General features: G+C 44.3%; 1 long non-coding RNA gene across 1 annotated transcript in view; it reads left to right on the top strand.

Annotated features, from left to right (window-relative positions):
- Window positions 1–24,768, top strand: part of LOC134377815 (uncharacterized) — a 143,009-nt gene extending 118,241 nt beyond the window's left edge. The window contains exons 2-3 of the long non-coding RNA XR_010023575.1: window positions 3,408–3,719; window positions 24,084–24,768. This is a non-coding gene — a long non-coding RNA (uncharacterized LOC134377815). The remainder of the gene's footprint in view (window positions 1–3,407; window positions 3,720–24,083) is intronic.
- The last annotated feature ends 2,003 nt before the right edge of the window (window positions 24,769–26,771 follow it).

Raw genomic sequence — 26,771 nt, 5'->3', positions numbered from 1 at the left:
ACCAACTTCTGGACTTTTGAGTCATTTGTTTAATGTGAGAGGGCAAGCAGAGCCTGGTCTGGTGGTAACATATTCACTCACAGCCTCAGCTCTGGGGCAGGGAACACTTAATGTGGTTTGAGATTGTTAGTCAGGGCAAGAGAATGAGAAAATCCATAGACACATTACAAAGTAAACCAGGTGGAATGAACTTATTATTTTTGAAGTAAAGGGTAACACTCCAGGTAGATTATTACTTTTAAATGTGAATGGAAAAGTCTTGAGTAACATCACGAAGAAGGTGGAAAATATTCATCCTAAAGCTCTAAATTTTTTCAGAGGTCTTTCTTCCAAAACCAGATGGTGAATGAATTAGATTCTCTGTGAATTATAGAATATTACATTTTATAACCAAACCAAATTGATGTCTTATGCCTGGAACCAACGCACTATTGAATCTATTGGGAGCAGCTTAGATTATCTTCACTACTGATTCATGAAAAAGGTTTTGGCAAATGGTCTCAGGCAAGGAATCAAGCCAGGAACAGCATTTGTCATACCAGATGGGTTGACTCACCCTTTGGATGGAAAAATTCACCTGTCTTTTTCTGAAAACTGCCTGATGATCTATTAAATGGACCAGGGACATTTGTTATATATCATTGGACGAGTCTTGTTTATTCAATGTATATGTGCTTGTGGGACACTCCATTGGGTGCTAAGAGTTATCTATCAAGCTGGTCTTTTAGAGAAACTTAATAAAAACCCATTTGGACATCCAAAGGCCTTCTATTTGGAAGAAGAGATAGAAACTGGCCTGTAGCCACGTTGGGAGAAAGAAGAAATTATTAGAAGTTGAGAATCTACTACACAAGAGACAGGTGAGGTCATCTACTCTACAGAACAGTGAATAAGAGATTGTCCCTTGATTGGAGACCACAGAGGTACCTTGGTGTCTTGACGCCAAAGGTAACTCCCTAAAAAGTTATTTAGATTCAAAGTTGTGAAGATTGCTCTTCCCCCAACTTTGCCCAGCTGTTCCACACTCATCATTTAAGGTTCAGCCGAAATGTCACCTCCTCGGAGAGTCCCCCGATCTCCCTAAGCAGCTCCCATGCTCCCTAGTCCCGTCCCCAGCACACAATCCCATTACCCTGCTGCATGCTCACTGGTTTCCGTACCAAGTTACCTGTTCAGTGTCTGCCTGCCTCCCAGGCACGTGAGCCCATGAGGGATCCAGTCTGTCTTGCTCGCTCTGGGTCCTCAGCCCCTAGCACTCGTCTGACCCATGTTTGTTGAGTGGATGAATTTGGGAAGCTTTTGAAATACTGAAAAAAAACCCTGATTTGCTTACCAGCTTTTAGAGTCCCACACCTTTTCTACTCTTTATTCTGAGTCTTTTGAATGCTGTTCTTACATGACGTCTCCCTTTTTCCACTGCTGCTGTTCTAATTTGGAATTTCCTTGCATTTGGATGGCTGCAACAGCCTCTGAAGTGTCTGCCTGCCTTGGCTCTCCATCCCCTCCAGGCCATTCTGTAACCCCTTGCTGGATCAATTTTCTATTTCCTGTTCAAAAACAAGCCATTGGTCTGACTCTCAAGTTCCCTCCTATGTGCTCCTGCTTCCCAGCCTCTTCTTTATGTACCTGCGATTCAGTCAAGTCCATGTCCTCCTCCCTTTTGCATATGTATTCATGCCTTTTTCTGCCTCTGCGCCTTTGCACAAGTGGTTCTCTTCATTTGCCCAAGTATTAGCCAGTTTTTAAGGCCCAACTCAAATATTCTCTCCTTCGAGGAGCTTTCCCTGATTTCACTAAACTAAAAGCAACCTCTGCCTCTTTAAACCTTGCAAACACTTTATCTGTCCTTTTCTTACAGTGTGAACCACTTCATAGAAATGTCTGGCCCCCTCCACTAGACCACGATCTCCTCGGGGTGGGGACTAGGTCTTAGTCACCTTTGCCTTCTGCAGAGCAGCTAGCACAGAACCTTGCAACAGGAGATACTCAATAAGAGTCGAAGCATGAAGGACCATTTCTGATTTCTTGTTTGGGTCTCTATTTATTTATTTATTTTTATTTTATCATTAACACAGTGTAAACATTTTTTGTGGCCCTTTACCGATTTCTCCCTAACCCTTCCTCCCCCTCCTTCTTTCCCATCTCTGGTTGGGTTCAGTTTTATTTCAAGACCGGGAAAATCCAAAACATCTTGGAATATATTAGTCATGATTATTGCCAAGAGAAAGAAATCTGTGTCCTATTTGAAGAACTGTCTGGAGATGGATTGCGGTTTGGTTGGTAAAAACGATCACAGCCCTTTACAATGGGCAGCGGGCTGTCAGGGGCTTTACTTCATCGGATCCCAACCTTGTGAGGTGAGCAGGTGTGTTGTAGGTGTCCCCATTTCACGGCTGAGGAAGCTGAGACTCACGGAGGATAAATTATGTGACGTTTGACAGCTAGTAAGTGGTAGGACGGGTCCTGGGGTCTTGTGATTCCAGATGGCATGCTCTTTCCTCCAGCCGTCGTATTGGGCCAAGCGGGCTGAGGTGGGTGGAGACTATGATTAACTCCTGCTGCGGTTCTCAGAGATGGCCCCAGAAACTCCACTGTTTCCACATGAGCATTCATCTGGATGAGAAAGATTGAAAGTAAACTAAGCTTTCATTTCAAGAAGTTGGAATAAAGAACATGTTGAACCACAGGAGAGTTTGATTAGACAGTGATTGCAACATTTTATGAATTAAATGGAAAGGATGCTTACCCGTGAACTATGAACTGATCAAGCTCAGGAGTCTGTGCCTGACTCCTCACTTCTCCTAGAACATATAAAGCATGTTACCAGCAGCAGGAGGTGAGAGGAGGGTGGGCATTAGGCCTCGGCAGACCTGAGTTCAAATACCAGCCTTACCACTTGCTGGCTGTCTGGCTTAGAAAATTACTTGTGTGAGCCTACATTTCCTTATGAGATAGTTATTGTAATTATGTCTCAGGTGCTATAAATCTATTATCCCATTCAATTTTCCCCCAGACTCTAGAAAGTAGATATTGTTATATTATTTTTTATGAACTTTTACTCCTTCCTCATTCTATAGACAAGAAATGGGTTCAGAGGAGTTAAAAGCCAGCAGCAAGAGGTTACCCATGAGTCTATTCATGACTCAATATACCAGCTTCCATCTATATAATAAGGATGGGAAAACCCATTCCAGCCGGGTTCATGTGACAGCCAGATAATAAAATGTATTTGAAGTGTTAGGATGATATTAATTAGATCCCTGTTTATTTATTTTAATAAATGTTTGTAAGTAAATAAGTATATCCAGGTATCTGTATTTCTTTAAATTGTGTTTGAATGATAGACTGTTTGTTTAATGATGATGATTAGTCAGTCAAATTTATGTTTATACTTAGCTTTTTTTTAGCAAAGACACTCCTGGGGAATGCTTCCTGTCAATACCTGGAGCAGAAGCCAGGACCACCCTTCACCTGGTGGCAGCAGCTCCCACTAGCTGAGAGAGGCCCTAGGACACCTAGAGAGACATTCAAGTCCTGCTCTTGCAAAAACAAACCTATAAATGATGACGGATATCACAAGCACAATAATGAGCTGTGTTACAACTGGTGTTATGTTTAACGGGGAGCTGCAGAAGTTAATCAAGGAAAACAAAACCTGGGAAGAAAATGTTGTAGAAGAATTATTGATGTTGTATTCAATATCTTGGTATATTCTTAAGGTAAGCATGTTTTTTTTTTTACCGTAGCTGAGAACACATGTGATTTGTTATCTTGCATAGTGTGTTTCACTTGCTGTTATCATAAGCACTTCCCTGCATCACTGGAAGCTCTTCACAGCCATTACTTTCAGTAGTTCCACACTATGCCATTGTATGGATATACCATAATTGTCCTCACCAGTTCCTTATGGTTAAATAGTTGGGTAGTTTCCAGTTTTTTTGGTGTTATGATGAGAGCTGCAGTGAACATACATGTAAACTTTGGATTCCTTCCTTTGCAGTCTGAATTCTCTAAGGCCATCCAGGTTTGGGAGCTGAGTAATATGTACAAACTCATTATATTTCTTAGGCACAACTTGGTTTCTGGAATGTAACAAAATAGGAAGGTCAACCATGGGCTGCAAGGGGTCCTGGAGAGCGTTGTTGAGATTCTTGGAGACTGGAGAGAAGTGTTCCTTGCATGGGCTCTAAGTTCACAGCTTTCTGAGCATGAGGGTTGTGATGGTTCATTTTTGGAGTCAACTTGACTGGGTTAAGGGATACTCAGATAGCTGGTAAAACATTATTTTGGGGCAGCCAATGTGGACAGGCACCATCTAATCAGCTGATCAGCTGAGGGCCCTGAGAGAACAAAAAGGAAGAAGGAAGGTGAATTCTCTCTTTCTCTTCTGGAGTTGGGACACCCTTCTTCTCCTACTCTTGGACATCAGAACTCCAGGTTCTCCAGCGTTTGGACTCTGGGACTTGCACTAGTGGACCCCTGGGTTCTCAGGCCTTTGGTCTCAGGCTGAGAGTTATACCATCAGCTCCCTGGTTCTGAGGCCTCTGGATTGAACTGAGCCACGCTACTGGCTTTCCTGGTTCTCCAGCTTGCAGACAGCCTGTTGTGGGATTTCTCAGCCTCCATAATCTAGATACCAATTCCCCTAACAAAATCTCCTCTCTCTCTCTCTCTCTCTCTCTATCTATCTATCTATCTATCTATCTATCTATCATCTATCTATCTATCTACCTACCTACCTACCTACCAACCTACCTACCTATCTACTCATCCTATTGTTTCTCTCTGGAGAACACTGACAAAAACAAAGGACCATGGAGGGTCTCCCCTGTAGTCCTCTGTGGGGGTCATGCCAGCCCTTTTTCTTTGGACAGTCTGGACTCATGTCTCAAGAGCTGATGGCTGCGCTGCTGGGCCAGCCAACGTACTTCTTGAAGTGTTATTCTTTTTCTATTTTTTTTTCCTACACCTATGCTTTTTTTATTGAGATATAATTAACATACCATAAAATTCACCTGTTTAAAGTGTGCTATTCAGTGATTTTTAATATAATCACAAAGTTTTGCAACCATCACCACTAATTCAGAACATTTTCATCACTCTCAAAAAGAAACCCCATACCTGTTAGCAGTAACTGCCCACACTCTCCTCCCCCAGCCCCTGGCAACCACTTATCTACTTTCTGTCTCTGTGGATTTGCCTATCCAGACTTTATATAAATAGGATCTACAATATATGGCCTTTTGAGTCTGGCTTATTTCATTTAGCATATTGTTTTCAAGGCCAACTATGTTGTCATATGTATCAGTACCTCATTCTTTTTATGGCTGAATAATATTCCATTGCATGGATATACCAAATTTTGTTTACCATTCACGAGTTGGTAAACAGTTGAGTTGTGTTCATTTTTTGTCTATTGTGAATAGTGCTGCTATGAACATTTGTGTACAAATTATTGTGTGGATATAGCTCTTCAATTTTCTTGGGTAGGTATGTAGGAGTAGGATTGCAGTTCAACTCCATGTTTAACTTATTCAAGAATAGCCAAACTATTTTCCAAAGGGAAACATCATTTTACATTTCCACCATCAGTGTAGGAGAGTTTCAATGTCTTCACATCCTCTCCAACACTTATTTGTCCATATTTCTTATTACAGCCATCCTAATAGGTGTGAAGTGGTATCTGATTGTGGTTTTGATTTACATTTTCCTAATGACTAAATGATGTTGAACACATTTTCCTTTGCATATTTGTCTTTGTTGGTATATATTTGCATACCATTTCTATCTATTCAAATCCTTTGTTTGCTGCTATAGGTTAAATGTGTCCCCCAAAAGTTCATGTATTGGAAACTTGACCCCCAATATAACAGTGTTAAGAGGATGAGAAATCCAATTATCTTATTTAAGAGGTGGGGCCTTTCAGAGGTGATTAGATTGTGAGGACTGTGCACTTGTGAATGGATTGATCCATTCATGGAGTAATGGGTGTGGTTCTGATGGCTTTACAAGGAGGACAAGTGAGATTAGCTCACTCTTGCTCAGCCCATTTCTCTTGCCATGTGACACCCTGAGTTGACAGCCTTCACCAGATGTGCCCCTTGGAGGACTTCTCAGCCTCCAAAACTGTAAGAAATAAATTTTATTTACTTTATAAATTACCCAGTTTCAGGTATTCTGTTATAAGCAAGAGAAATAAACTAATATGCCCACTTAAATTTTTTATTTGACTTTTTATTGTTGAATTGTAAGAATTTTAAATATATTCTGAACACTATGCCCTTATCATATGTATGATTTGCAAGTACTTTCACTCATTCTATAAGTGGTCTTTTCTCTTAATAGTGTCCTTTGTAACACAAAAGTTTTTAATTTTAATGAGGTCTGATTTATCTGTTTTTTTCTTCTGTTGTTCATGCTTTTGGTGTCATGCCTAAGAAGCTGTTGTCTAATCCAAGGTCATAAAGACTTACTCCTATTTTCTTCTGAGAGTTTCATAATCTTAGCATTTACTCTTAAGTCTCTGATTCATTTTGAGTTAATTTTGTACACGATGCGAGGTACAGGTCCAATTTCATTCTTTTGCATGTGGATAACCAGTTATTCCAACACCATTTGTTGAAAAGACTATTGTTGCCCCACTGAATTGTCTTGGCACCCTTGTCAAAAATAAACTAAAATACGTAGTTTTATTTGTGGACTGTCAATATATGCTTATCCTTATGCCAGTACCACACTGTCTTGATGAGTGTAGATATGCCATAAGTTTTGAAACTGGAAAAACTGTGTCTTCCAACTTTGTTCTTTTTCAAGATTGTTTTAGCTATTCTGGGTCCCTTGCATTTCGATGTGAATTTTAGAATCAGTTTGTTAATTTATGTAAAAATGGCAGCTGGGATTTTGATAGGGATTGCATTGAATCTGCAGATCAATTCAGGGAGTCTTGCCATCTTAACATTACAATGTCTTCTTGAGTGTTATCCTAAAAAAAAAAAAAAAAAAAAAAACAGACCTACAGGCCTCAACAGTCACTCAGCTTACACAAGCAAAAATTATTGTTTCCCTGCAACACAGGCCACTCCTGATCCTCCAGCTACTTTTTAAATGGAATGCTTTGCCTCATAAATGAATTATCTTCTTTATACCAGACAAGCTCAACTATGTATATTTCCTTATTAGACCTTAATGATTTTGTTTTAGTAAAGTTATTAGGAGTAGATACTATATGAATTTCACTAGAAGATAAAAAAGCCAATGCAAAAAACAAGCATTCAAACAACTGCGCCACTTGCCACAGAAGGACAGGTGGATTTTGATGAGCATGAAAGGTTCTGGGTTCTCAGACTACTGTGCTGTCCCCAGGGGATCAGGAAGAGCTGGTTCTGAATCCCAGCTGCTCTTCATTTCCCTGCCTTGGTGTGCAGTTTTTTAAAAGTACTTAATTTCTTTGAATCTGTTTCCTCATCTTTATAATAGTGGTGTGATCGAGGTGCCCAGATGACCTCATGGGCCTGTGTCTGTAATAAAATTCACACATTCAGTGACAAATTATAGTTACCAGAACCCTCTTGCCCCACAGTCTGGCTGCCAGAAGCCCCCTTCGCAGTGTCCCCCACTTGTTTCTTTGAATCTCCAAAGGGTGTCAGCTGCAGTCACCTGCTCCATTACATTTGCCCCAATGCACCTGTTCCCCAACCTCTCCCCACCCCCCATGTCTGCAGGGCTAGGAAGAGTCCTTGTCATTGCATTGCCAAAACCAGGCAAAGTTCTGTTTTGGGATTCATTCCAAGCTCCCTGTTCTAAGGGCACCAGAGCTGTGTTATTTCTATGCAGACATGAAGAATGGTCTTTACCACTCTAAATGCAGCAAGCAGCTCTACTCAGTACTGGAGTTTCTGAGTCATGGTTGAAAAATCCAGTAAACCTCAAGCCCTTGTATTCCTGATCATATGCCAACCAGACTGAAGCACTTAGAGGGGAAAAGATACGATCCTCTCTCCACCTCCTCCCTTGCTTTTCCCTCTCCTCATCTCAGCTTAGCCTGTTCCTCCCTCCCAGGTCCTCACACAGAAGCTTAGAAGTAGACAAGCCCAAGAGAAGAAAAGGAGAGGTGGGGGCCACCTCACTAACAGCAGCTGGCACCTGCTCTGGGGGAAAACGTGAGGTCTCTGATGGCTGGAAATGGTACCTACCCCAGACATGCTGCGAGATTAACTAAAATGGAGCATTAAAGTCCCTGGCAAACAAAAAAAAGACATTTGCCCCAGGGTTTCAAAACATCAAAGGTACATTTATTTTCCAAATACTTCTCACTGTCCCACTGGAAATTTGCCTGGGCCTGTGCTTCCAGGAAAGACTGTCTGGGACATTTCCCCCTGCCCCAGCATGGACTTTTATGGCTCCACTGGAGTCCAGCACGCAGATCACACCTGGAGTCAGAGTTCCTTCTCTGCTTATCTGGTGAGACCCTTGGGGACGACGGACCGTCTCAGGGACGGTCCCGTGCCAGGGACCACGCACAGAGGGTGTCTGCTGCAGCACACCCTCGCCTGCCCACTAGGCACAGGTGTTTCGGTACAGTCACTCCCCTTAGCTTCCACCAAAAATAGAAGCTTGTTTCATCCACCCTCGCAAGGCCTTTCCCGAGACCCCTCCTCCCCAGAATCCCGGGTGGTTGCAGCCCACAGCCCCTGCCCACGCAGGCGCGGGGGAGCCGGTTCATTCTCTCTCTTTCTCGCTTTTATTGGAGCCCAGGTGCTGCGCCGGGCATTCTGACAATGCTGCTCCCTTTTCCAATCTGGCCAGACGCGACACCGCGTAATTGCGCTCTGCTGTCCACCTGCTCCCCTGCGGCCGTCCGGGACCCTGCGGCAGGTGGGGCCGGTTGCGCAACCTCCCGGGCCTAGTAAGGGATCAGAAATGCCAATGTGGGTTACGTAGGTGGGTTAGGCAGGTGGCGGGGGAGGGCGTTCTGTTAGGGAGTCGTGAGTCAGGAGCGTGGCAACGTGAATTCTCAGTTCTCCGTTTGGTTTCATTTCAACAAGGAGCTATTGGATGTCTGGTGTGTTTGCAGAAGTGTGATAGATGATTCTAGATGTCGTAATACAGAAGTCGAGGAAGGGCACTGAGAACCAGGCCCTGAGGAAACAGTACCAAAGGACAAAGTCCCCACAGTCACAGCACTCACAGTCCAGGGGGAGTCAGACATGAGCAGCAATAAATACAACACATCATGACACACACGAGGCTACCTCAGAAGGTTCCTGGAGAAACAAACTGAAGGATGAATCTCTCTGCGAATACTCGTATAATGGGGGAAAATGCATGTGAGATACAGGGAAAAAAGAATAATTCTTTCTGAAGAGTCTGTAAAGGCTGCAGGGAAGAGAGGTGATGTCCAAGCTGAGTTTTGAAAAATGTATATAACTTTGCCATGTGGTCAAAAGCATGTATCATTCTTGCTTGAGGAAACTGGGGTGGGGGGCTTTATTGCTCCCCATAATCTCCTTAGGCACCCTTCAAAGCCACCCTAAATAAGCATTCTAAGTAAAAGTGGCGAGTTTGCTATGTGAACTCCAAGACAAGTCTGTAATGCCTGTTTCAATCCTACATATTAATTTGAGCTGCCGCTGGGGGGTTGTGGGTTGGGGCTTTGGGGACAAAGGGATTGACAAGTAGTTCTGGATGACTGGGACAGAAACAAGCATAGACGAGACCATAAAGGGATTTGAGTGCCATGCTAAAGGGCTTAAGCTTTATCCTGTAGGCGGGAGCTGGTGAGCTGGTGGCCCTGTGAAGGTTTTTTTTTTTACAATCTTAGGAACTTCTTTAACTCATAAAGTTGTAAAAGTCAGTACCTTTCTGGCATCTCAAAGCGGAAGATCTGACACCACTGGATTCAGACCCTGCTATGAGCTGGAGCCAGGGACATCTCTCCCTTTGTCTCAGTCCCCGCTGTTCCCTCAGGCCTCCCAGCAACCCACCTGGAGGAAGCGGGGAGCCACTGGGTTTAAGCAGGAGAGTCTGAGGGTGACATTTGGATTGTTAGAATGGGTGGGTGACTGAATGTGAGAGAGGGGCGCTGGAAGCAGAGAGACCTGTCCGTCAGCAGTAGAGAGGAGGGGACAGATTCAAGTAAAGTCAGCAATGGGCCCCCACCACCCGCCCATGCATGTGCGGGCACACACAGGCTCGCAATTTATGGCAAAACTGCTCTTTCTCCTTCAATGCTTTGAATTCTCAGGTCTCTTATGATTCCTTTAACCCGTCTAGAATTATTCATGTTCAATTTTAAGACCATTCTCCTTTGAGAGGGGAGCGAAGTGCAAATAGCATTTTTCTCTGCCGTTTCTGCCTTCTGCCCCCACCCTTGGAGATGGAGCTGGGCTGTGCACTGAGGAGAACTTTAAATCCTGGACAATTGATTTTCTCCCCTTAGAGGGTCCCTTGCAGGATTAAGCCACATATTTTTCAAACTTCTCTAGTGTTCATCCCCCATAGTACCAGTGTGATATTCTTCCCATGCTCAGCAAACATGTATTGATTAACTGGAAGGAAAAAAACAAAGGAGAATTATAGGGGAAAGGATGGCAAGGTAATAAAAGAGGAGGTACCCTCACTGACCCCAGAGCCATATGTAATCCACAGCTAATCCCTTTCCGAATTATAACAGCTCATAGAGGAGAGAAAGACTGAATTTCATTCCTACGTCCGAACTTGCATCCAGTCCTCTGTTGGGTGACCCACCTGGAGTGGCTCTTAGCTCTGTTTCTGCAGCAGGATGGGAGAAGGAGTTTCTGATGCCAATCAAGTACCAAGCAGATGAAAAGCAAGTGGTACTGTTTGTCTGGCAATTAATCTAGCCAGTCTCTGTCTTCGACTGCTAGAGCTAATTTCATTCATAGGTGCCATGTTATTTGCTGATTTAAATATCTTGTTCAGTGCCACTTTTCAACATCGCATTTTTAAGTAAAATAATGTTTCCCTTGCATGTGTCTCAGTTGCAAATGTCAGTGGAGATAGAAATGAAGGTTTGAAAATTCCTGCTGTGTATTTGCTTTCTCTGGCTCAGGACATGTGCGGCTGTGGTGTGTTGAGTGGGTGGCAGGGACTAGGACAGAGGTTCACTCATTCAGTCAACAAGCATAGTGTGAGTTCTCGGGGAAGCACATCCTGGCTTCAGGAGCAAGGATTTTACTGGCACTGTGGAAGTGAGGAAGTGAGACAGAGAAGAGGGCAGACAGTAAAGGCAGCACAGCTGAGTCAGCTACCACTGTAGGAGCTTGAGCATGCGGGGAAACGGGTTGGTTATCTCAGCCGAGGGTTGAGGGAGCTGGGGTGTTTGTACACCAGTTCCCATCAGTCACTGGTAGAGAACTGCTCCCAGGGAGCATGAATTCCCTGGAACTTCTGCCCTGCTGCTGGAGTAGGCAGAGCCAGTATTGGTGGCCAGGAAATGCTCTCAGGCAAAGGAGTGCAGGTGCTGGCAGCTGGAAGGGGGCTCAGTCTGTGCTAAAGGAGCTATGGGTGAGGCAGTGACAGGATCTGCTACATATCCTCTGAAGACTTCCTGTGTGCGAGGCAGTGCTCAATCACATTACAGAGATGGATTTCGTCTCTGCCTTTGTGAGCTTTCAGCTTAGTGGAAGAGACGACCTGGCAGAACCCAAAAGAGGAGATTTTCTGGGATGGTGGGAAAGAGAAGTATGTCAGAGAAGACTTCCTGGAGAAGGGGGCATCTAAGCTAGGGCTGAATTAGGACTAAAAATATTAATGTGGGGGAAGCAGCATGTGCAAAGGTCCTGAGGAGAGTGAGTTTGTGGCAAGTTTTGAGAAACTATAAAAAATTTGATATTCGTGGGTTGTACAGTTCAAGAGAATAAGGGAATAAGGGTGAAAATAAGGGTGGCTGAGGAATCTGGAGGGGACCAGATGGTGGAGAAGCTGGAAATTCTTAGAGACAATTTCTTCCCAAGACCAAATCTACTTCTAAATCAATCGTGATTTCAAGTCCTAAGTGGTCGCCCCTCATGTCTCCCTACCTGTCTTGATCTTACACACAACTTTTTCTCTTACACAAATTCAAACAGAATTTTGAGAACATTTTTTTTTTTTTTTGTCCTTTTTTGTGACCGCTCTCAGCCAGTGAGCACACCGGCCATCCCTATATAGGATCCGAACCCGCGGCGGAAGCACTGCTGCGCTCAAAGCGCCGCACTCTCCCGAGTGCGCCACAGGTTCGGCCCTTGAGAACATTTTAAATACAAAAACCTAACAAAGGTTTACTTGGTTTTGTTGCGGATTAAATTAATTTATAATTGACAAATTATTCCTGTTCCTGATTCAGTGACTGGTTCAAACAGTATTTATAAAGCAGCCCCTGCCCATGAGAAATAAGGTATGTCATGTTGTATTTTCTAAAGGTGGCTGCAACATTACCTCCTAACCTACACCCTTTTACAACATGACTTTGACACTCCTCCCAATGAGAGGTGGGCTCTGTGTTCCTGCCTCTTGGATTTTGATGTGATAGCGATACTGTGTGACTTTTAAGCTAGGTCAGACTCCCCTTGGTTTTCTAGCGATGCTTGTCTTTGGAACCCCAGGGCCCTGTCTAGGAAGTCCAAGGCTGTCAAGCTGTGAGGAAGCCCAGGCCACACAACAAGGTTATATTTAATAGCCTGTGACAGCCCCAGTTGAAATTCTGCCTGATAGCTAGCATCAAATGCCAGATATGTGAATGAAGACACCTTCAGATGATTCCCGCCCCCAGCTGTCAAGTCTCCCCCCATCATGGAATCATCCTAAGCCCTTGAACCCTCCTTGCCAAGGCTCCAGACCTTGGGGAACAGAGATAAGGCATCTCCATCGTGCCCCCTCTGAATTCTTGACCCACAGATGCCATGTGCATAGTAAGTTGGTTGTTTTAAAACCCTGCATTTTGGGGTACTTTGCCATACAGGGATAGATAAGCACTACAGTGGGAGAATGGGCTCACGTAGTTGAGTCGTTTAGAGTACAATCGAACACTGCCAGTGAAAGACTGAAATTTGTGCTGCAGCTCATAAGCACTGTATGGAAGGAAGGTCACAGAAAAGAAGCTCCACAGTCATCTGGAGTTTTCAGCAAAGACTTCTTGGAGAAGTTGGAACTTGAGCCCAGCCTGGAAGGGTTGTTGGCCATCCTGCTTTCATTTATTCCAAGCAGATCCCTGTTTTTCCTTGGACAATCCACTCATCTCCTGTTCTCAGCCATTTGGTCTCCCTGGGATTGGTGCCCCAGCCCCAGAGTGGGCTGTGATTGGCTTAAACCATATGATGGGTTCAGAGCCCAGGAAGCCTGGGGCCACATGTGCGAGGACTTCTTGGAAAGAAAAGCTTAGACTCTTGTCTGTGAAAGAAAGTGAGCTGAGACACCAGGTACTGATCAAGTTTTATTAAAGGAAAAGAAAATCTGCCGGACTGTGCTCAAAGTGGCAGGCAGCCTGGGGCTGCCCTCAAAATGGAGGACAGCCCCAGATGTGGGGGTGGTAGCTCTTATATAGGGCACCAAGGACTGGCTGATACCATCAAGGAGGAGCATTATGCTAATGCAGAAGCTATGCGACCAAGGTGGAGAACTGCGCCCTTGCAGAAGCAAAAGGGTTTCTGTTTTGCAGAAGACACGAGGCTTCTTGTAAAGGGAAGTGGGGAGGGATTCGGTGCTGGAGTGGAAGACAAAGCTGGTGGCTATTTTGTGCTTATTGTCTGCACAATGGCACCGGTCACGTCTAAGATCCATCAGTCTTGAGGCTGCCAGAAGACAAGGTGGTATGAGGTTTCCAGACAACACTTCTCCACTTCAGAGTGGGGCCTGGAGCTGCTGGGGTAGGGCGTGGGCCCCGACTGGGAGTGGGATAAAACATAACCTACAGATTGCAGAGACAGAGTGATTTGCTACATAAGCCCTCCTTGGAAGCTAGTCTTAGTCTAGATTTTCCAGCCTCTTTGTTATATAAACTGTCAATTGAATTTCGGTGATTTGCAACAAAACTAGTCCTCACTGACATCAATGGTCAGGGTATGTTACCTGTCAAGGAGGCCACCGCATTTTCAGCAAAGGGAAAGGGAAACATGTCCCAAAGTACTCATATGTGTCATGGTGTGGCAAGGCCTGTTATGCAAAACAAGGGAGGAAAGTTCCCAAGTCAAAAATATTTGTTTGGTGCCATGTTTTGCCAAACTGCATTTTGTCTTTAGTTGGTCAGTGGGTATGTATCAGCCCACTATATGCCAGGCACTGTGTTGTGTGTTAGGGACAAGACACCGAGTGAGAGTGCTGTGGTTCCGGCATGTGTGGGACTTGAATTCCAGTGGGAGATACAGATGTGAAGACGGTTGTACGTGGGATAAAGAGGGTGCAGGAAGGATGGAGGACACTATGGGAGAAGAGGCCAAAGAAGGCATCCCTGAAAAAGTGATGTTCAGGCAGAAGTCTAAAAGATGAGTAAAGATTTAATTAGTCAGCAGGGGAGGGGCCTGGGGATATTCCAGGTAGACAGGGTAGACGGAATTGACTACAGGACTTCTATGGGCCTTCAACATGTCTTTACACACATGTAACCTGCATTGTGAACCCCCAGAGAGGCTGAGGTATGCAGCATTCCCCAAACTTGTTGGCAAGGAGCTCTGAATGATTTGAAGAGCATCTTGTAAGATGTAGAAAAAATAGGAATGGACTCAGGAATAAACAGAAGTATTCTGGGTAGAAGGAACATGGCCCTGATTGAGGTAAAGTGCATAGGAGGAGAGGGTGATGCTAGAGGCATGCGACAGATGCATATGACAGACAGATATATGCATACAACAGATGGATAGATAGATAAGATAGATAAATGATTGGTATGTAGATAAGACAGCTGGTGGATATGATAGATCAATAGAGAGGTAGGTAGATAGATGATGCATACATATGGTGGGTGGAGGGGTGCGTGGGAGAGTGAGCACAGTATTAGACAAGGTCCAGAGGAGTCAGGATGGGGAGGACTTTGAAGGTCAGGATACATAGCTTGTGCGTGTCTGTGTGTAGACCCGTGGCTGAGGTTGTCCATGAGCAGGGAGGAGGTTGCAGTGATCCAGGCTTGAAGTAATGAGATTTCAGGCTAAAGTGCAGACTGTGGGAAGAGAGAGAAAGGAATGGACTTCAGAGGCCCCACAGAGGAGGAGGAGACAGCAATTATTAATGAATAGATAACCTACAGTGAAAAGAAGGGCAGGAGGAAGCAAAGTTTAGAAACTGGATTTTGAGCCAAAGAGCCTCTCTAGAAAGAAATGAAAAATCCCTTTCTCTGCAGCCATGACTTGCTCACTGCACATTGGCAGAACTATCCCAAGTCACCAAGAGCCTAAGCATTTGCCGAGTCAATAGCAGCTCTGCTAAACCTAGGAAAGTGGGACAGCAGTCAAACATGCAGTAAGTAGAAGCTTGGAGATTTTTGGTGGATTCTAGTCGTCCCATGTAATCCTTCTCACCCACTACTTCGACCCCAGAGACCTGCCTCTATTTTTGTTCACAATTGTCCACCTGAGTGACAGCATCCACCTCAGACCTGTGCAGCCACATTTCATTAAGAGGAGAGAGTGGTGGAAATTTCTTTTCAGGTCAGGATATTATAGCAGGTAAAAAGGAGAAGATATTTAGGAGAATAATAACCTGGCAGTACGCCATTAATCAATTTCTCTCTCTCCCTCTGTCTCCCTCTTTCATCTTGCCTGACCCGACACCCCAAAGCATCCATGATAAGAAATGCAGGCACAGACAGTGTTCTATGAAATGGCCTTCTGCAGAGCAGCAGCCCTGATTAATACAGCCGTGCACACAAGTGATGTGTTTATTCCTTAACTACCACTCTGTCCACTCTATATTAGAGTCAGGATCTGCCATGTGGATTCCCTGGAGATCACCACAAGATGCCCATTGCAGCCTTGAAAGAAGAATCTCTCAGAAACCCATGACTCGAGAAACCCATTCTCTAGTAATTATGAGGGTACTTCAAAAAGTTCACGGAAAAATCAAATTAAAAGAGGCTGTGAATCTTTCCTGATCATTTTGCAGGGCCCTCATACGTGTGAGGTTGAGTGTCTCCAACACAAACACTTGGTCTGTTCATCCTTTGCCCTCCTATAATGAATCAGTCACCCAAAGTCCTGACTCCTGGGCAACAGAGAAGTCCAGCAGGGCACTCTTTGCACTGGAATTTAATCCAATTGTTGAGCACATCCTCTTGCCCCAGTGCTGAGGACCAGGCTCCAGGCTGCTAAGGGCAACAGACAGAGAACATCTAACACGCCAGCTAATCAGACTGTGAACAAGGCCTGGAGCAGGCCCAGACAAGGGGCTGGGGTTTCAGGGAGGGAGCCATCACTTAACTCTGTGCATTAAGGGTGGTGTGTGGGGCAGATGGGGGCATAGACACTTGACCCTGAAGAGCAGGATTTTTTTTTTATATTGCTGTTTTTATTTAATATTGGCAGTGACGGCATTTTCAACACAATTATAAAATCTTTATACTTATCCTTTCAGTGATATTCTATCAAGTTGGGGTAGTATAATTTTTTTTAAACATAATTGATTATACATATCTGTGGGGTACAGGGTTGAATATCAATACGTGTGTGCAATATGTGCTGCTCCCATCAGGATAATTAGTATATTCAACATTACATGATGTAATCAATTTTTGTGGCTCTTTAACAAGTTCTAGCTATTTCCTTCCCCCTCCCCCTTTCCCATCTCTAGTGGCCTCAGTTCTGTTCTCTCTTTTTGAAAGTTCAACCAATTATTGTGACTGTTGTATCTCTCTTTCTTTTTTTATTTATTTGTTTATGTTTTTAGCTCCCACTTATGAGTGAGGACATGTGATGTTTCTCTTTCTGTACCTGGCTTGTCTCACTTAACATAATTTTCTGTAAGGTGACCCATGTTGCTGCAAATGACAGAATTTCATTCTTTTTTATGGCAGAGTAGTATTCCATTGTGTATATATACTGCATTTTCCTTATCCAGTTGCCCATAGATAGACATTTAGATTGATTCCAACCCTTGGCTATTGTAAATAGAGCTGCAATGAACATAGGAGTGCAGGTATCCCTTCAACATGATGATTTCCATTCCGTTGGGTGTATACCTGGCAGTAGGATTGTTGGATCATATGGCAGTTTTATCCGTAGTTGCTTGAGAAACCTCCATTCTGTTTTCCATAATGGCTGCACTAATTTACAGTCCCACCAACAGTGTAGAAGGGTTCCTCTTTCTCCACATCCTCGCCAGCATTTGTTATTCTTTGCCTTTCTGATAATAGCCAGAGTAACTGGGGTAAGATGATATCTCGCTGTGGTTTTGATTTGCATTTCCCTGATGATTAGTGACGTTGGGCATTTTTTCATTTGTCTGTTGACCATTTCTATTTCTTTCTTTGAGAAATGCCTATTTAGCTCCTTTGCCCCTTTTTAAATCAAGTTACTTGTTTTTTTTACTGTTAAGTTGTTTGAGTTCCTTATATATTCTGGATCTTAATCCCTTGTTGAAGCTTTTTAGTTTGATATAATCTCATTTGTTTATTTTTTCTTTTGTGTTTGTGCTTTTGGGGTCTCATTCATAAAGTCTTTGCCCAGTCCTGCTTCCTGAAGTGTTTCCCCTATGTTTTCTTTTAGTAGTTTTATGGTTTCAGATCTTATAGTTAAGTCTTTAATCCATTTGGAGCTGATTTAGGTATATGGTGAGAGGCTCAGGTCTAGTTTCGTTCTTCTACGTATGGATGTTCAGTTTTCTCAGCACCACTTATTGAAGAGGCAGTCCTTTCCCTAATGTACATTCTTGTTGCCTTTGTCAAAGATCAGTTGGTTGTAAGCATGTGGGTTGATTCCTCGGTTTTCTATTCTGTTCCATTGGTCCCAGGGTCTGTTTTTATGCCAGAACCATGCGGTCTTGGTTATTATAGCCTTGTGGTATAATTTGAAATCAGGTAGTGTTGTGCTTCCGGCTTTATCTTTTTGCTCAGGATTGCTTTGGTTATTTGGGGTCTTTTGTTGTTCTGTATGAATGTTAGGACTGTGTTTTCTATTTCTGTGAAGAATGTCATTGGTATTTTCATGGTGATTGCATTGAATCTGTAGATTGCTTTGGGTAGCATGGACATTTTCACAATATTAATTCTCCCAACCCAAGAGCATGGAGTGTCTTCCCATCTTTTCGTGTCTTCTTTAATTTCTTTCAGCAGTGAATTGCAGTTCTTGTTGTAGAGATCTTTTACCTCCTCATTTAAATTTAGTGAGTAGGATTTTGGAAGATGGAGAAAGATATCCAGGCAGAGACAATAGCATGGGCCAATGACCTTGTCAGAGGAGAAAAGGACAGGAAAAGCACAGCCTTGGACACTGGGGAGTGATGTGGCTTAAAGAGTAGGCATTGTAAATGTCATGCTTACTTCTTTATGAATATCAATATAATAATAGATGAATTCTAATGCGTGTTCACTATGCCGGGCACCCAACTATGGGTTTTCCATGAGTTTTCTATTTGAATTCTATACAGTCCAATGAGGCAATGAATGGTATTATTTTCCTGTTACAGATGAGAAAGCTAAGACTTGGAGAACTTCACTCATGTGCCTGAGGTCACACAGCTGGCAGTCTCCAGCCCAGGCCTGTCTGCCCCCCAGCCCAGAGCCATCCCCTCTCACTTGCAGCCATGGAGCATGATGGTGAGCAAGAGTTTCCAGACCAGCTGAAGTTTTAAAATACTCGGATTCTCAGAACCCACTCTCAGAAATGTGATTCAGTGGGTCTAGGGGAGAGGACACTGCTCTGTGCTTTTAAAGACCTCCTGGATGATTGTGATGGGATACGATGGAAACAGAGCTGTTATGAGCCTTGCAGGGCATCTGTCCAAACCTATCTAGAGAGCACTGCTGCCCTTTCAGATCTCATCACAGCAGAAGGGATGTCAGGCAGGACCAAGAAGACAGAGGTTCTAGAGCTGGCCCTGCTGCCAACCATCAGTCTGACTTGGGACCAGTCACGTGGTCTCTTAGGTTTTGATTCTTTGTATGTCAGAGTTGGGTGGTGGACCAGATGACTCCTGAGATTGTCTCAGGCTTCTCTCTTCAACAATTCTGCTAAGCAGTGATAGAATCCCTGCTATTAGGTTTTGACAAATGTAGTGACTGAAGCTTAGAAGTCTATGTTGGTTGTTAAGGCTGCCGTAGCAAAATACCACAGACAACAGAAATTTACTGTCTCATGGTTCTGCAGGCTGGAATTCCAAAATCAAAGTGTTAGCAGACTTGGTTCCCCAAGGGCTGTGAGGGAGAATCTGTTCCGTGCTTCTCCTGTAGCTCCTGGTGGTGTGTTGGCAATCTTCGGCATTCCTTGGCTTGTAGAAACATCACCCAAATTTCTGCCTTCATCTTCACGTGGTGTTTTCCTTGTGTGCATGTCTGTGTCCAAATTTACCTTTCCATAAGAATGCCAGTCATATTTGATTAAGTGCCCACCCTATTCCAATATGACCCCATTTTAATTAATTACATCTGCAATCACCTTATTTCCAAATAAGGTCACACTGAGGTACCAGCGGTTAGGGCTTCGACATGTGAATTTTGGGGGACCCAATTCAACACATAACAAGGTCCAAATGAAAAACACCACTAAGATCAACCCAGATCACTTGAAATCCAGTTAGGTTTTTGCATCAGTCAGGAATGTTTATTGCAAACAGTAAAATTCACTCATACCAGTTTGTACTGGAAAGGTACTTATGAAGGGATGCTTGCTGACTCCAGAGGGGTGGCAGGTCAGGCAGGACATCCACATCTCACTGTGGCACTGCTCTAGTGAAGGCCTTGTCCCTACTGCTCCACCCTCTCCAGTGCAGACACCTCCACTGCCCCCCAGGGGACCAGCGCCTGCAGTGCTGGCTGCCTGACATCAAATTCCTCTTCACCAAGTCCCATACAGGTGTGTCTCAGACCCTCTTAGTGGGATAATTTGGAAAACTACACTGATAGGGAAAATGTGCACAACATTTTACTCAGAAATTCACTCCTGTGAAGTTTTTTTCCTAAGGAAATCATTTAGTCAGAGCCCGGAGATATATGTATAAAAAGTTTGTTCATCAGAGTATTGCTTATGTAAACCAAAACACCTCAATATCTGTCAGTAGTAGATTTGTTAAATAAACCATGATAGAAGTGTGCCCAAGAATGGGGCTACATTAAGTGTGGTGATATGAATCGGTGGTTCTCAGCTCAGTCAGACCCAATACTCCCTTTTTATGATAAATGCTTGTAATGCCCCTGCTATGATTTGAATGTCTCCTCCAAACCTCATATTATAATTTAATTGCCATTGTGACAGTATCAAGAGATGAGACCTCTAAGAGGCGATAGCCCTCAAGAATGGATTAATGTCATTATCACAGGGTTGAGTTAATTATCGCAGGACTGGGCTCCTGATAAAAAGGGTAAGTTCAGCCAATTTTCTCTGTCAAGTGCACACGCACTCTCTCACCGTGTGCTGCCTTCTGCCATTCATGAGTGTGAGGAAAGTGGAGTTGGTTTAGTCAGGCCCCCTCGCCTCATATCTGGCTGGGTATGATTCAGCACATCCATTGTAAACAAGTTACATAAGAGTAGAGTTAGAGCACATGCACACCCCTGTACCCCTTGGCTTGTTGCCACTATTGTGTACATTTCGGTATGGAAAGCAGCAGCTCTGAACTGCTGGTGGCAGAGCTCCTATCTGAAGAATAAAGTATGTACATTTTGCTGGCAGCTACTCAGTTTTTCTTTTGCTTACCTGACTCAGGACCTGCACAGGACAGGGTAGAAGCATCTATGATCCAGTCTGACAATTGGCATAGTTTTCATCAGGATTCTGAGCAGGTAAGGGAGCCACTAGCCCCTCAGGATGGGGAGGAAATGTGGCTACCCCCAAGTATGTGGTACCTGGTGGCTGCTTTCCTGTTGACCAGGGTCCAGCTGTTGCTCACTGTACAATGAGTCAACATGGACCAGGCACTCCACGAAGCAGCGTGGCTTCGAGATTTGCAGTAGAAAGCAGACTTGTTGGAAGCGTGGGTACTTGTTCTGGAGGCTTAAGTACAGCAACAGGTCACTCCTGCTTTTGTCACTGGGGATGATGATGAACCTGATGGTGAGCTGGGGGAGAGTGTGCAACCCCTGGCACGACCTGTTGTGCATCAAGAAAGTGAAGCATGAGCAGCCCACGGGACCAGGTGGGCAACCAGTAGGCAATACGCAAGTGACCCAATATGCCACCTATGTTCCCTGCACTCAAGCTGAGTTGGTTGACTTAGGGAAACAGTTTCAACAGAAACAGGGTGAACCCCTAGCTGCTTGGCTCCTGCAGGAATGAGACCTAGGGGTGGATGGTCTGATGTTCTCTGGTGATGAGATGGAAAAGTTAGCCTCTATCACCATGCACCCATCCCTGTGGCAGTGGCTACAGAATAGCTACAGATATGCACCAGGAGAGGATAACCACTCCTTGGTGGAATGGGTGAATGCAGCCATCCAGACCGTGTGGACAAATGCTGGAGACTGCCTGAAACTGTGAGTAGATGGCAAACATGTGCTGAGCTGATTCAAATAATGTGGGAACTGGGGGTGTGACAGTTCATGTTTAATGTGAACACGTGTGGGTCAGATGATGAACATTTTACCAGCAGCATGAGAGAGTTAGTGCTGCAAAATGCACCATCAATGTCCTTTGGGTCACTGATGGCTATACTAGCCCCATACGTTTGGTCATCCAATACATGAAGTGATGACCATGGTGGCCAGTCTGGGTGAGGCAGGAGGGAGGAGACAAACAAAGGAGATCCAAAAGGTAGTGAACACTTAACCGCCAAGAAATGCTCAGGATATTACCCAAAGGAATGGAGCAAGACCAGCCCTATGCAGATGCGGTTTGACTTGCTTATGACAGGAGTTGATAGGGAAAAAATTAACTGGCAACCAAATGTGGTCTTATTTGCCTTGTGGCAACAATTGCACCCCAAACAGGGTTTCTCTAAACATCCAGAGCAAATGGCAAGGTACTCCCAGTGAATGTAAAATATTTTTTGGTTATTTCTGCCGAGGCAGATGGACTGTTCTCTTTTGGCTAGGGACCAGGCCAAGGTGCTCATCTTTTGGGGACAGACAAGGATCAGAAGCCTCGTGTTGAACTGGCAATATAGTGATCTGAGACAAATGTACAGCATGGGTTGGCACTGGTGGACACTGGCGCAGACTGTAGCTTGATACATGGCAACTGAGATAAGTTTCCAAGGGCCACAGTGAACGTTGATGGCTATGGAGGACATTCTATTACAGTCAAAGCTGTGTCTTTGCCACTGAGCATTGAACAATTGCCCCCTCGTGTATACACTGTGTATGTATCTCCTGTATCCAAATACATCTTGGGTATAGGTGTACTTTATAGGCTACACCTGCAAATGACAGTTGGAGAATTCCTGTTGTGGATACGGACAGTCAAGCCTGTGTTGTGGGGACATGCTAAACATGACCTACAGGTATTACCCAAGCCAAGCCATGTGGTCAACATGAAACAGTGTTGCCTGCTGGGAGGACATGTGGAGATAGGTGCCACTATTGGAGCTAGAAAAGGTCGGCATCATTCGTCCCACACACAGTCCCTTTAACACCCTGGTATGGCCAGTGAAAAAACCTGATGGACCTGGAGGATGACTGTGGACTATCAGGGACTGAACAGAGTAGTGCCTCTTTTGCACACAGATGTGCCTTCAGTTCACAACTTAATGGATCAGTTGATGACTCAGCTAAGAATTTACATACTGGAACTTGCAAATGCTTTTTTCTCTATCCCAGTCTTGGCTGATAGCCAAGATCAATTTGCCTTCACCTGGGAGGGAAGGCACTGGACTTTTCAGGTGTTACCCCGAGGCTACCTGCATAGCCCAACCATCTGTCATGGTTTAGTGGCTGGGGCACTAGGCCCAGCATGCCTTCTGATTCTCTTGAAGATTTAACCAAGGCGGCTCCAACACTGCTAGGTTATTTGGAAAAATGTGAGTGGGCCATATATAAGGGTCTTACCCTTTAGGTGTGTACTTGAAAATATCAGCAGTGGCTGGTAGGTCACTGACCCCTGTGCGGAACAAGCCATGTGGCAAGAGTTGTGGGAATTAGGACATGGAAAGGAAGTAAGTCTTTTCCATGTCACAGGACATTCCCCCTTAACCAGTCCAGGCAATGATGAAGCTGATGCACTGGCTAAGGTAAGTGGCTGGAGAGAGTTCCAGCAGCTGATGTAGCTGGGTGGCTATATTGGAGAATGCAGTATGCTGTCCATAAGACTGTGTGGTCAATGGCTTGCTGGGTGCTGCACAAACCCAAGAAAGAATACCCCTGATGGGCATATGTACCCTTGCTGGCTCACTGGGTGTTGCATGCAGATAGGCAGAAAACCTCAGAGGAAGATGCTCCTACATGGTGGCAGGTGGATCTTGTGGGATCACTGCCAAAGTCAGAGAACTACAGATATATCCTCACAGCCATTGATACAGCTACTGGTCTTCTGTTTGTATGGCCCTGCAAGGCCCTAGACCAGGTAAGCACTATTAAGGTGTTGAATAGCCTAACAGCCATGTGTGGTCAGCCTCTGGTCATAGAGAGTGATAATGGAACCCATTTTACTGGACATGAAGTACAGAAGTGGGCTTCTAAGTTGTCTATTTAGTGGAAGTTACATGTGCCATATCATCCCCAGGCAGTAGGAATGATTGAGAGGTACAGTGGTCTTCTGAAAAAAGGACTAAAGCCATCCACCCAACCCCCATCCCTGAAAGGGTGGACATGGCAGTTATGGCCAACAGTCAGGATCTTAAATGAGAGACTCCGCAAGGGTGGGCTGTCTCCAGTAGAGGTTCTGTTGCATAGAGCTGCAGCACCTGTTCCTGCAACCACTCTTTCCGTGATGGTAAGCTGGCATGTGTTCTGCCAGAGGGATGAGACCTCCCTCTATTGGTGCCAATAATCTTTTCTGTCTTTTCACCCATAGTATTGTGGCTGCAGGCCCTAGAGTCGACTGGACACATACGTACATTCGTGGGGCCAATGTATCGGCTTGCTGGATATGCACCAAGTTTCCTACCAGTGTGGCTGCAGGATTCCCATGGAAAATCACCCCAATGACGACTACTAACTGGACATGTACATGAGTGGGGTTTTCGTGGCTAATAGTTGAAAGGATAGAGCTACAGGGACAAGCCTCAATGCGTATTGAATGTACAATAAGTACGGAGGTTACATGGCTGCCAGGGTCAGCCGTCCTTGCTAAGGGAACATCATGGAAGATCACAGATGCATAGATTGTATGGGGAGAGACCCTGAAGGGGTGGAGTGTGAGGAAAGGGGAGTTGGTTTGGTCAGGCCCCCTCGCCTCATATCCAGCTGGGTATGATTCAGCACATCCATTGAAAACAAGTCATGTAAGAGCAGAGTTAGTGCACACGTGCCCATGTACCCCTTGGCTCATTGCCACTATCGTGTACTTTCAGTGTGGAAGGCAGTGGCTCTGAACCGCTGGTCAGTGGAGCTCGCATCTGAAGAATAAAGCATGTCCATGTTGCTGGTGGCTACTCAGTTTTTCTTTCACTTACCTGACTCAGGACCTGCACAGGATGGAGCAGAGGGGTCTGTGGTCCATCCCAACAATGATATAGCAAGAAGGTCCTCACTAGATGCAGGCCCTTGATCTTGGACCTCCTAGCCACTAGAAATGTGAGCCAAATAAATCTCTTTTCTTTATAAACTACCAAGTCTGTGGTTTTCTGTTATAGCAGCAGGAAATGGACTAAAACAGCTCCCCTTTCTATCCTGAAACAAAATTCATAGATAATGCAACCAATACACATGATTTTTTTAAAAAATCAATATAATGACTCAATGACTTACACATATAGGTTTAGAAAAACAATATATTTATTGCTTTACCTGTAACATAAAGGAAAAATAAAAGAAGAGGAATCTATAATGAAGCTTTCTAACATGTAAACACAAAGGCGTGAGTACACTAGGAGACATAAGAGTGTCAGAAGTTTACCGCATGAACGTCCCTACCAGGAAAGCAGATTCTTCAGGTGTGTGCACTGGAAGCTCAGATTTCAGTACTGCATGACGGAATTTTCCAAAATGAGCAAAGCAAGTTACAATCCTCCCTTAACGTCTCTCAATATTACTGGAAAACATAAAACATGCAAAAATTCATTGTTCTAAATTAAAATGCAGTTTGTATCTTGGCTCAGATTATTCTAAGCAGGCTTTTCAACTATGTGAATGCCTGCATGTGATATTTAAAAATTATGTGGAATAGTGTCTATGGGGGGGACTGACTTGCCCAAAATAGGATGCCCAGCATCTCTGAACCCTCACCCGCTAAATGCCAGGAGCCCCCAACCAAAAAACCTCACAAATTTCCAACTCTTGATATGAGGCAGAATGGCCTCTCTGAGAACCAGTTAGTTTTGCTCTGTGTTTACCGACAGGAAAAGAAGTCTACAACATGTATTGTGAAACCCAACGTATGGTTAAGTGAAAATGTAGGCTTACGGATCAGCATCTACAACATGATTTCATTTTTGCAGAGGGAAAAACATAAAGAACAAAAGACTGCATAAAAGAAAAATCTGTATGTGTGCATGTCCACAGAAGACAAATCTGAACATGTATGTAAACAATATATTAATATGTAAACAAACATATTAACCATAGTTATCTCTGGTGCGTGAGATTACACGTCATTTTCATTTTCTAACGTCTATTTTTCTGTACTAATTTTTTATAATGATGTATTACTTTTATAATAAAAAAAAAACTATTTCCATTTGAAAAATAAAATACTGTCAGCCTTGGCAGTATTGACATTTGGGGCCGGATAGTTCTTTCTTGTAGGGGGCTGTCCTGTGCTTTGTAGGGTGTGTAGCAGCATTTCTGGTGTCCATTCATTAGATGCCAGAAGCACCACCCCAGGCCCCCCAAGTTTTGACAACCAGAAATGCCTCCAGACATTGCCAAATGGCCCCTGGGGGTGCTAATTGCTCTGTTTGAGAACTGCTGTTGCAGAGAATTAAAACTCAGGTTCCAGGGCTGGCTTGTTAGTTCAGTTGGTTAGAGCGTGATATTGTAACACCAAGGTCACGGTTTGGATCCTGGTACCAGCCAGCCCCAAACAACAACAAACAGATTCTATCATCCCTCTGCCAGGGTTCTAGCAATTCTGTGCCTGAGATTCCTCGACAATAGATGACAGTACCTTGTAGGACTGCTTGAGAATTCAGCTAGAAAACGTACCTTTAAATGATCGCACACTTCTTGGCATGTAGTAAAATGCATGATAAATGTGAGCTTTGACTATGGAAAGGAAGAAAGTCTATCCCTCGATATGGAAAAGAAAACATTATAAATAGATAAACACACCTGGTGTAAGAAAGGAGCTAGGCTCCACATGCCGCTGTCCCCAAGGATCTGGACTCTTTGGTCTGGAGGTTGCTGCCTGGGCTAGTTCTTTCCCGGGACCTCGATTAAGTCTCAGCACGACTCAAGCCTCTTCTGGCCCTCGAGCCGCAAGAACAGTCTCGTTCAATTAATAAAAGGTTCAGTCTAACGTATATTACTCCAAACTTAATTTGAAGTGAATGTTCGCCCACTCCTAGGCCTGCATGGGGAGGGAAATGGGGGCTTCTCCCCC

Source organism: Cynocephalus volans, chromosome 5, assembly GCF_027409185.1.
Source record: "Cynocephalus volans isolate mCynVol1 chromosome 5, mCynVol1.pri, whole genome shotgun sequence".
Lineage (NCBI taxonomy): Eukaryota > Metazoa > Chordata > Mammalia > Dermoptera > Cynocephalidae > Cynocephalus > Cynocephalus volans.
The sequence above is the reverse complement of the archived record's forward strand: the minus strand, read 5'-3'. Positions and strand labels throughout refer to the sequence as shown.